We start from the raw sequence: 10,122 nt of genomic DNA, 5'->3' as shown, positions 1-10,122 counted from the left end.
ACAACCCTGAGAACTGCCACGTGGCTGCTCTCTTGAGAGAGGTGTGGGAATGCTGACTCGAACATAAAGGGTAGAAAAGCAGGAAGATTCCTAGAAGCACCTCAGTAAAAGGACAGAACACAAAACCCAGTGGAGACACTAACATCATCAACAACTCCCAAGCCCATGAGGCTTGCTACAAAACCAAGCCAGGCCTTGCGGGATTATCATTCCTAACGGACACGCAACCCAGAAGGTCACAGCAATTGAAGTTGTAGCAAAAGCTAGTGCGATAACAGAAATCCTAATATTATTAGAATAGGGATTGGCAATCTACCTCGCAGGCCAAATGTGGCCCAACACCTGTCTTTGTATGACTTGTGAGCTGGGATTGGCTTTTACATCTATAAATGATTGAAAATTGATCAAAAGAAGAATAATATTTTATGGCATGTGAACATTATATAAAATTTGAATTTCAAGGGCCAGCCCGGTGGCGCAGTGGTTAAGTGCACACGTTCCGCTTCGGCGGCCTGTGCTTCGCCAGTTGGGATCCCGAGTGTGCACATGGCACCACGTGGCAAGCCATGCTATGGCAGTCATCCCACATATAAAGTAGAGGGAGATGGGCATGGATGTTAGCTCAGGGCCAGTCTTCCTCAGCAAAAAGAGGAGGATTGGTGGCAGATTTTAGCTCAGGGCTAACCTTCCTCAAAAAAAAAAAAAAATTGAATTTCAGTGTTCCTAAATAAAGTTTTATTGGAACATAGCCATGCTCCTTTATGTACGAATTATCTAGAGCTGATTTCATGCCACAGTGGCAGAGTTGAGGGGGTTGCCAGGACTCATAAATTCTCAAAGATTTACTATCTGGCCTTTTGCAGGAAGTTTGCCCACCCTGTTACAGAATTTAGGGCCTGAGCAATGACCCATTCCACAAGACACATCAATAGTGTATCATATCTCAACTACTACTCAGATAAAAGGGTCAAAGCAGATGAAGCAAGATTCTCTATAACACAGAAAAGTCCCCCCAGTTTCTTAAGGGATCGTGTGTTAAAATAACATTAAAAACTTACACCAGGGACAAATAATTTTGGAAAATATTGGAAAGTATGCAGAAGGAAATTAAAATAGCCTTTAATCTTATCACCTGTGATAACAGCTATTAATATTTTAGGGTTTAGTCTTCTAATATTTTTCTGTGCATATTTTTTTCTACAAAATTTGGTTACATACACTATATTAGCATTATTTCAGTTGCAACTGTAGGAAATCTTATCTTAATAGACTTAAGCTAAAGAAATGGGGGGAAAGAGAGTTTTTTGGCTCATGTAACTGCATGATATAGGAGCATTACTGCTTCAGGTATGGCTGAATCAAGGAGCTTGCATAATGTACTAGGGCTCTTTCTCCATCTCTTGGTTCCACTTCCTCCACAAACATCTCAACATCAGACAAGCTCTTTCCTTATAGCGACAAGAGGGCTGCAAAACTGGGGGCCAACTTTCTTTATACTCAGTTTTAGTTGTCTGTTTACAAAAGTAGTTAGATAATGCATTACTAAAACCTACCCTATAGATAACATGTCTGATGCCTGTGTCTCTATGGGAACAGGTGCTTGAGCTTTTCAGGAACTAAGAGTTGACTCCTTGTCCAGTTCAGTCTGGTGAAGACCACCGACTCATCAACTGGGCCTGTGTGGATAACCTATAGGTGACCCTTGGAGGTTAAGGAGCTGAAAACTCCACCCTCAGATCATGGTAATGTCACCATTTTGTGAACAAGCATCCTATGAAGAGCCATGGAGCTTGACCATGCTTTCGCAGATCATCAATTACCTCACTTCTCCTTACCTCTAATCGTCTATTCCCATTTCAGACAACCCCGCCCCTTTATCCCATAAATATCCCTAATCCCCATTTATTGAGGAGGCGAATTTGAGACTGCTTCTCTCATCTCACTTGGCTGCCTTGTGATCAAACTGTTTCTCTTTGCAAACTCGTCCTTTCCTCTTGGTGATTGGCATAACTGTGTAGCAGGCAAAACTACACTGGCTGGGTAAGCTGGGTAACAGCTGCAGGAGTCTCCGTCGCACCTCTAATTCACGCAGCAGCAATCCCTACAGGAAGAAAGAAGGAGCATTTCTTCCCCAAAAGAAACAAATATGAGTCTTTCCAGCGTCAGTCAATATTTTTAACAATACGAGTTTTATTTGCTGCCTGACATAACTAACTAGATGCACCACAAGTTCATAAGCCAACTTGTTTGAGGAAGTTTTTGATGTGGATTAAGGCTGCCCCAGCTAGAGAAGCCCAAGGTGACCTGGCCTACATGCCAAACTATATGACCCAGTGGATTTTTTTTATGGTATGAATTAGGGCTGCCCCAGGGAGAGAAGCCCAGGGCCTCCTCACCTACATGCCGATCTATATGGCCAGATTCGTATCTAAAGTTATATGACCGCACAATAACCAGACCCCATCTGCACTGAAATCATTTAATGACTTTTTACATCATCTTTTCTTTTCTCCAGTAAAAATAAGTCACGTACCCATGCCTTATAAAATTAGCCCTAACCCTCAACTCAGGGCAGCAGCAGGAGCTCTGAGTGCCCGTGGGTCCTGTCCCCACGCACCAGCTCTGACTGCCCATGGGTCCCGTCCCCATGCGGCAGCAGCAGGAGCTCTGACTGCCCGTGGGTCCTGTCCCCACGCACCAGCTCTGACTGCCCATGGGTCCCGTCCCCATGCGGCAGCAGCAGGAGCTCTGACTGCCCGTGGGTCCTGTCCCCACGCACCAGCTCTGACTGCCCATGGGTCCCGTCCCCATGCGGCAGCAGCAGGAGCTCTGACTGCCCGTGGGTCCTGTCCCCACACACCAGCTCTGACTGCCCATGGGTCCCGTCCCCATGCGGCAGCAGCAGGAGCTCTGACTGCCCGTGGGTCTTGTCCCCACACACCAGCTCTGCCTGCCCATGGGTCCTGTCCCCATGCCAGCGGGGGCAGCAGCAGGAGCTCTGACTGCCCGTGGGTCTTGTCCCCACACACCAGCTCTGCCTGCCCATGGGTCCTGTCCCCATGCCAGCAGGGGCAGCAGCAGGAGCTCTGACTGCCCGTGGGTCTTGTCCCCACACACCAGCTCTGCCTGCCCATGGGTCCTGTCCCCGTGCCAGCAGGGGCAGCAGCAGGAGCTCTGACTGCCCGTGGGTCTTGTCCCCACACACCAGCTCTGCCTGCCCATGGGTCCTGTCCCCATGCCAGCGGGGGCAGCAGCAGGAGCTCTGCCTGCCCATGGGTCCTGTCCCCATGCTATTCCACACTATTCTCTAAATAAAAGAGCACTACTGCCAGATCTTGAGAGTCTAAGAAATCTTTCTTTCGACTCCTCGGCTCACCGATCCTGCATCAGTTTTCATCTCAGAATCATGATCATAAGATTCAACGGGGTCTGAGAAATCATCCAGTACATTCTACTCCTTTTACAGTGAGAGAAATTGAGGCCCAGAAAAGATAAGTGATTTTCCATTATCATTCAGGTATTTGATGGTGGGGAGCCAGATGTATAAGGTTCCAAGATTCACTTTCTTCCTCCAGCTGCTCTCTCTTAAATGTCAACCCTGAAGCGAAATTTCAGGCTAGAAAAGCAGTCAACTGACAGAGTGTGCCTGCCCAGGAATCCTGAAAAATAAATGAGTCAGAGAAAAGAAGCAATCTGGTTTTCTTCCCTCCTCCTGGATTTACTTCTAAAGATGGGGTTGGGGTGAAGGTCCATAAAGGCTGCCGGTTTTTGTTCCTCTTTAACGAAGTAGAAAAAATATGCTTTGTTGTTTAATCAGAGCTGCAAGCCCAGTAAAGAGTATCTCAAAGTTTTAGAGATTGTGGCTCTCCGTAGCTTTTTACTCGACCATCAGATTAGGTGGCAAAATTGTGTTTTCATTTGTATATCACATGTGCCGAGGCTCCTGCTATCCCTGAAATATTAAGAAGCTTACCAGGCATGAAGGAGGAAGTGCCATCCTTGGCAGGTCGAGTTCGGTGACAAGGACTTCTGAGTACTCAGAGCCCACTTGTGGAGAAAGGGAAGGACTCTGTTTGCAGACTCCGTGAGCCTGGGGATGAGGAGGAAAGTGGACGGTGTGTTCTTGAAGAGAAGCGGAGTTCCCATATTCTGTATTCTGCAAGCGCTCATTCAGTGTCCACCAGACATGAGCAGGAGATTCAGGGGAGACCGAGCTCTTTGCCCCTGGCCTCAGGAGCTCACTGTCAGGTGTGGAGAGACACAAGGACTTGGATAAGTAGCTCCCAACATATGGGGTGCAGTGGGAACAGGGGCAATACGTGGGACAGCGGCAGAGTCGGGTTCCTAACTCATCCTGGGTGGTCCAGAATTGCTTCCCAAAGGAAAGCAGGCTTGAGCAGAGTCTGGAAGGACCCCTGGAGTCAGCCAGGTGAAGGGGAGAGGGAAGGCACGCCCGGGTAGCACAAACGCTGAGGTCAAAGGCCGGAGACAGTGAGTGAGCTCTGCTCTACGCAAACTGCTGGCAAGACAGATGTCAGGAATCGGGAAAAGAGTGAAGCCATCTAACTTGGAAAAAGAAAATTAAGGAAATGCTAAGTTCTGCTCTGGACCTACAGGAAATGGTGAAGTTCTTTTCCACCCCCCCCCCCGTCTTTCAGTTCCGTTTATGGCTCCCAGCTGACCTCCTTTATCCCTCAGCCCAGCTCGTCAGCTCTCTTTGTTCTCTTCTCATCAACATCTGCTCTTAGAAAGAGCCAAGGCTTGTTGACACTAAGGTGTAAATGACCGACAGGATCAGGTTGTAATTTAGTTGATTGATGTTATTTTTACGACAGACACAATCCCAGACCCTGGAACACAGTTTGGATTGTGGCGTGAGGCCCCAGCACGGACTGCCTGAAGGCCCCAGTGTGGGGAGTCACAGAAGCTTCTGCCAGTGCCCGCTGGACAGCTTCATGGTTCTCTAGGCTTGCTTCTGCTCCTGCCGTGTCGGCCCCTCTCTCAAGGACTCTCCTGGTTTTCCTGCCTGTTTAGGCTTCACACTTTGGCCTCCCCATTGCTGCCTCGACCCTCTGGATTTCTCAGCACTGGTTGTGAAATGTCAGCTGTGGGTTTGGCCTCACCCTAGGTTCACTACTTGGAGCATCTGCTCACCTCCAAGCTGTGATGGTGGACACGCATGTCACCCATGGCTGCACTGGCAGGTTGCAGGGTGGGAAACGGTTCTCCTGGCCTCTGCTCATCCACAAAAAGATCAGACATGGCGTTCAGGGAATCACTGAGCTCCTGGGAAGTGATTTTTTTTTTTAGGGGATACTTTCCATTTGAGCCTGGAAGCTGGCTTCAAATCCCAGGCTGCCATTTACTAACTGAAAGACCTAGTGCAAGATACTTTAAACCCTTTGTGCCTCAGTTTCTTTACTGTATATTGGGAATAATAGTAGTACATATTTCAAGTGGGGGTTTGAATTAATTAATACATGTAAAGAACTTAGAGCTGGCGCGATGCAAGGGCTCAGTCAAACTCTGCCGTCACCATCATTATGACCACCATCACCTATTCACCTCTACACATTGTCCTCTATTAGAAAAACTAACTAACTGATTTTGGAATAGAAGTTTTAGTTATTCACGGACTTCATGTAATTAAAAAGCAAGATACGCCCAGATATGATGCAGAACAAAAGTAGAAAGATAAAGATTTCTCAAATTTTACTTTTCGTGGGCATCTACAGTGATGGTATAATGTTTTCGAAGACAATTAATAGTCAAAAGACTTAACATTTCTCCAAACAGGATGTACAAATGCCTAATATGCACATAAAAAGATGCTCAGCATCACTAATCATTAGGGAAATGCAAGTCAAAAGCACAGCGAGACAGCACTTCACACCCAGTAGGATGGCTATTATAAAGAAATACAAAATAACAAGTGTTGGTGAGCATGGGGAGAATTGGAACCCTTATGCATTGTTGGTGGGAATGTTTTCTACTGTGGAAAACAGTATGACTGTTCCTCAAAAAGTTAAAAACAAAATTAGCATATGATCCAGCAATTCCACTTCTGGGTTTATACCCAAAAGAACTGAAGGCAGAGACTCAGACAAATATTTGTACATGTATATTCATTGCAGCATCATTTATGATAGCCAAAAGCTGGAAGCAACCCTAGTGTCCACTGTTGGATGTATGGACAAATAAAATGTGATATACACACACAGTGGAATATTATTCGGTCTTAAAAAGGAAGGAGACTCTGATGTGCTACAACATGGATGAATCTTGAAGACATTACGCTAAATCAAATAAGCTAGTCACAACAGGCCAAATACTGTATGATTCCACTTACATGAAGTACCTAGAACAGTAAAATTCAGAAAGTAGTCAAAGACAGAAAGCAGAATGACGGTTGCTAGGGACTGTGGGGGAGGGAAGGGGAGGAATGGGGAGTGTGGTTTAACGAGTAGAGAGTTTCAGTTTGGCAAGATGAAAAAAGGTGTGGAGATGGATGGTTGGCAATAGTTGCATAATAATGTGAATGTACTTAATGCCACTCAACTGTACACTTAAAAGCGGTTAAGGGGCCCGCCCCGTGGCTGATGGTTAAGTTCGATGGCCCAGAGTTTCGCCGGTTCAAATCCTGGGCATGGACATGGCACCGCTCATCGGGCCATGCTGAGGTGGCATCCCACATGCCACAACTAGAAGGACCCACAACTAAAAATACATGACTATGTACAGGGGGTCTTTGGGAGAAAAAGGAAAAGTAAAATCTTAAAAAAAAAAGGGGTTAAAATGGTAAATTTTATATTATGTGTATTTTACCACACACATACAAAAAGACAATGAATTTGGACAAGAATAGTTGGAAAGAAGTACAGGTGGAAGAATTTCACTAATTCTTAGTAGTAAGTCCAATCATTGCCTTTACTCACACATTCACTGATATTGTCTTTCAATGAATACTGAATAATTGCCTTCCATGTGCCAGGCACCATTCCTGGTACAGGAATTACAGCAACTGACCAGCAGCCCCCTTTGCAACCTTCCTGTTAGAGGAGGATGTTTAACTGGAGGTCAGTCAACAAAGGAAATTCTCAGTAGAAATGAAGATTGCATTCATTGCCCAAAGGTGTAATCGGGCTCACTGCTCTCAGGAGGAAGTCGACTTGTCCTAGCCCGAGGCTGACCCGGATATGAATGAGTGACCCTTGAGTAAAACAAAACATTTTCCATAGCAGTGGAAAATACATTTTGCAATGTCTTCAGTGGTTCTGGATGTTCACATTCCATTTTCAGAGTTCAAATGGTCACGGAAATTTTGTGAAAATAAAAAATCTAAGAAAATATTTGCTAGGAGTTATTGACCAGCTTTCTTTTTCTTCCTTCCCTCCCTCCTTCCTTCCTTTCTCTCTGTCTCTGTCTCTGTCTCTGTCTCTCCCTCCCTCCCTCTCTCTATCTGTCTGTCTCTCTCACCCTCCCTCTCTTTCTCTCTCTCTCCCTCCCTTCCTTTCCTCTCTCTTCTTTCCTTCCTGCCGTCCTTCCTTTCTTCCTTCCTTCTTTTAATTTGGGCCATATCAGGATCCTCCCTGTGACTAACTTGAGTAGCCGTTGCCCCTGGCCACTCATTCTGAACTCCCCAGCATCACAATCAAGTGGCTTCTAGGCACAATGCTAGGCACTGCCTTTGTTTCCCCTTGTTCTGAGGTCAATATTTTGGAGAGTACCATGATTTATGTCAACATTTCAGCAGAGACAATTGCTGCAGAAGTCTTTGTTGAGTGCAGCCTTTAGCCGGCCTTATACTATACTCTGCTCACCCATTCACAAATATTCAAGCTCTGATTTAGACACTAGGGATTCTAGACCGGAGTCCTTGCACTCAGAAAGCTCACATTCTACTTATTTAAAAAAAAAAAAATCAATAACCTTGTAATTGCTGTTAAGACACGTAGCAAAGCACACCTGGGTAGACCAGAAAGCCAATCAGAAATCTCTGTGTAGTCACATCTCCTATTTGACTGATGTTCATGGTGTTTATTATAAGCCAAGCATTACTCTAAGGGTTTTGCACATATTTAATCACTTTATCCTCATAATAACTCCATGGGGAAGATACTCAGATGAGCTCCATTTTATAATGAGGAACTGAGGCACAAAAAGGTTAAATAATTGTGTAAGATCATGTGGTTAGTATGTAGCTGTGGGGACCTGAGGTTGGCCACCCCAAGATATGTCTCTTTGGCATCAGGATTATTTGACGCTGATTGCTTTTGATAAACTGGGACAGGGAAGGAGGCTCTGAGGAATGGAACTTGCCCTTTGTTAGGATACATTTACATTTGTAAGGTAAATCTCTATCTGTAAAGGTGCCTCCCTCTCTGTACCAGGAAGAAGAAAGGAGATGACCTTCTCTCTAAAAAAACTTAATCAATACCAAAGGCAAGGACTTAAATCTGCATTTTATTGTGCTTCTCTGGTAACCTCCTGTAACTGACTTCTCTCCCCCTCCCAACATTGGCATTTCTTTAAGGATTAAGCATCTTTCCTTAGGCTAGGAACTGATTGCTGCCTCACCTGTGACCGCCCAGCTCCAGACAATCCACTTGCCTCCTGCTACGCCCTCTGAGACAGCAGACCATTACCTGCTGTGTCCATCAAGCACTGTGCTGACGGGGCAATCTTGTGACTATTGTGGGAGGGACATTTCAATCACATGTGAAACACCCTATTTGGGGGTATATAACCACTATGTGCACCCCACTTCTACGGTGCCATTTCTTCCTTAGGGAAGAAAGGCCCTGAGCCATGGTTCCTCATAAAGCTTTGTTTAATTTTCTCTTGCTATTCTGTCTCATGTGAATTTAATTCGTTCTCCGGCCAGACGAACCCACATTTGGGAAGAGGAAATGTCTTCCTCCCCTACATAGCCAAGCCAGGCAGTCTGGCTCCAAAGTCAGTACCACACCAAGAGGCCTCCCACTCAGCTTTGGAGTAACAATGAACATTAGAGCAAACCACAAAATCCTGAACATGAATTAAATTGAAAGGATTTTAGGCTGAGTCCAAATAACCATGTTCATAAATATTATCTTGTGAGAGGAGAAGAAGGTTACTAGCTAATTTGTATTGTGGTTAAAGGACTTGAGTAAATTTTCTTTTATTATACCACAAGAAATTAGTCCTGGTATTTTCAGCTTCTAGAATAGACAGTTTGTACTCATCACTGCTCGTAACCTTGTTTAGGTTTAATTAGGCGCAGCAATTTAAAGTCATTTCTTTTGTATGAGTAACACGGCTCTATACACGCAAGTCATGGTTTATGGCTATAGGAAACGACTCCTCTTGTGTTAAAATCTGATTTGGATAACAGAGATGTTTTTCTAAACACGCGGCAGAGTTTGGAACATTTTTATTACCTTCTGTGAATCATGGGCTGCAGAATGGTGGCGTGCGTGGCTGAGAGATCAGACCTGGGTTCAAACTCTGCACCAACATTTACTGAACCCACGTTTCCTCATCTGTAAACTGGAAATAACAACAGTACCTACCTTATGGGCAAGTGTGAGGATTAAGCAAAATAATACGTAAAATAATACATAAAAGGGTTTCCAAAGTGCCTGGCCAGATGTGAGCTGTCCGTAAATGCCGGGCGTTATCTTCATTGCTGTTGCTCTGACTCAGAATTTTACTGGACTCACCACGGAATTTTACTAGATCTTCTCATTCTTTGCCGTGAGACTCGAAACGGGGCAAAGTGATTTAATTACTTGTAGACATTGCCCTAAGTATACTGGAGCCACCTAAAATTCCAGGATGTTTTCCAGATCTTTTTTAGTTATGGAATTTCTGTTTCAAAAAGTTCAAAACCCGTCACATGCACGTCTGTCTGTCTGTCTCTGGAACTGCGCATATTGGAAAAAGAGGAAGTGTTCACCAGAAGTTTTATTTTTTTCCTTTTTCTTCTGAAAAAAGGGTCCATCTGACTAGGAAATCACGGGCAAAAGAACCTTGTTGTGAGCACCATTTTATGGCTGGGCTGTTTATTTTTCCTTTTAGCTTCTCCCATATTTTTTTGTTTTGATAAACCACTTTATCAGAGGATTAATTTTTTCAATAATG

Source organism: Equus asinus, chromosome 10 (genome assembly GCF_041296235.1).
Source record: "Equus asinus isolate D_3611 breed Donkey chromosome 10, EquAss-T2T_v2, whole genome shotgun sequence".
Lineage (NCBI taxonomy): Eukaryota > Metazoa > Chordata > Mammalia > Perissodactyla > Equidae > Equus > Equus asinus.
Note: the sequence above shows the minus strand (reverse complement) of the source record.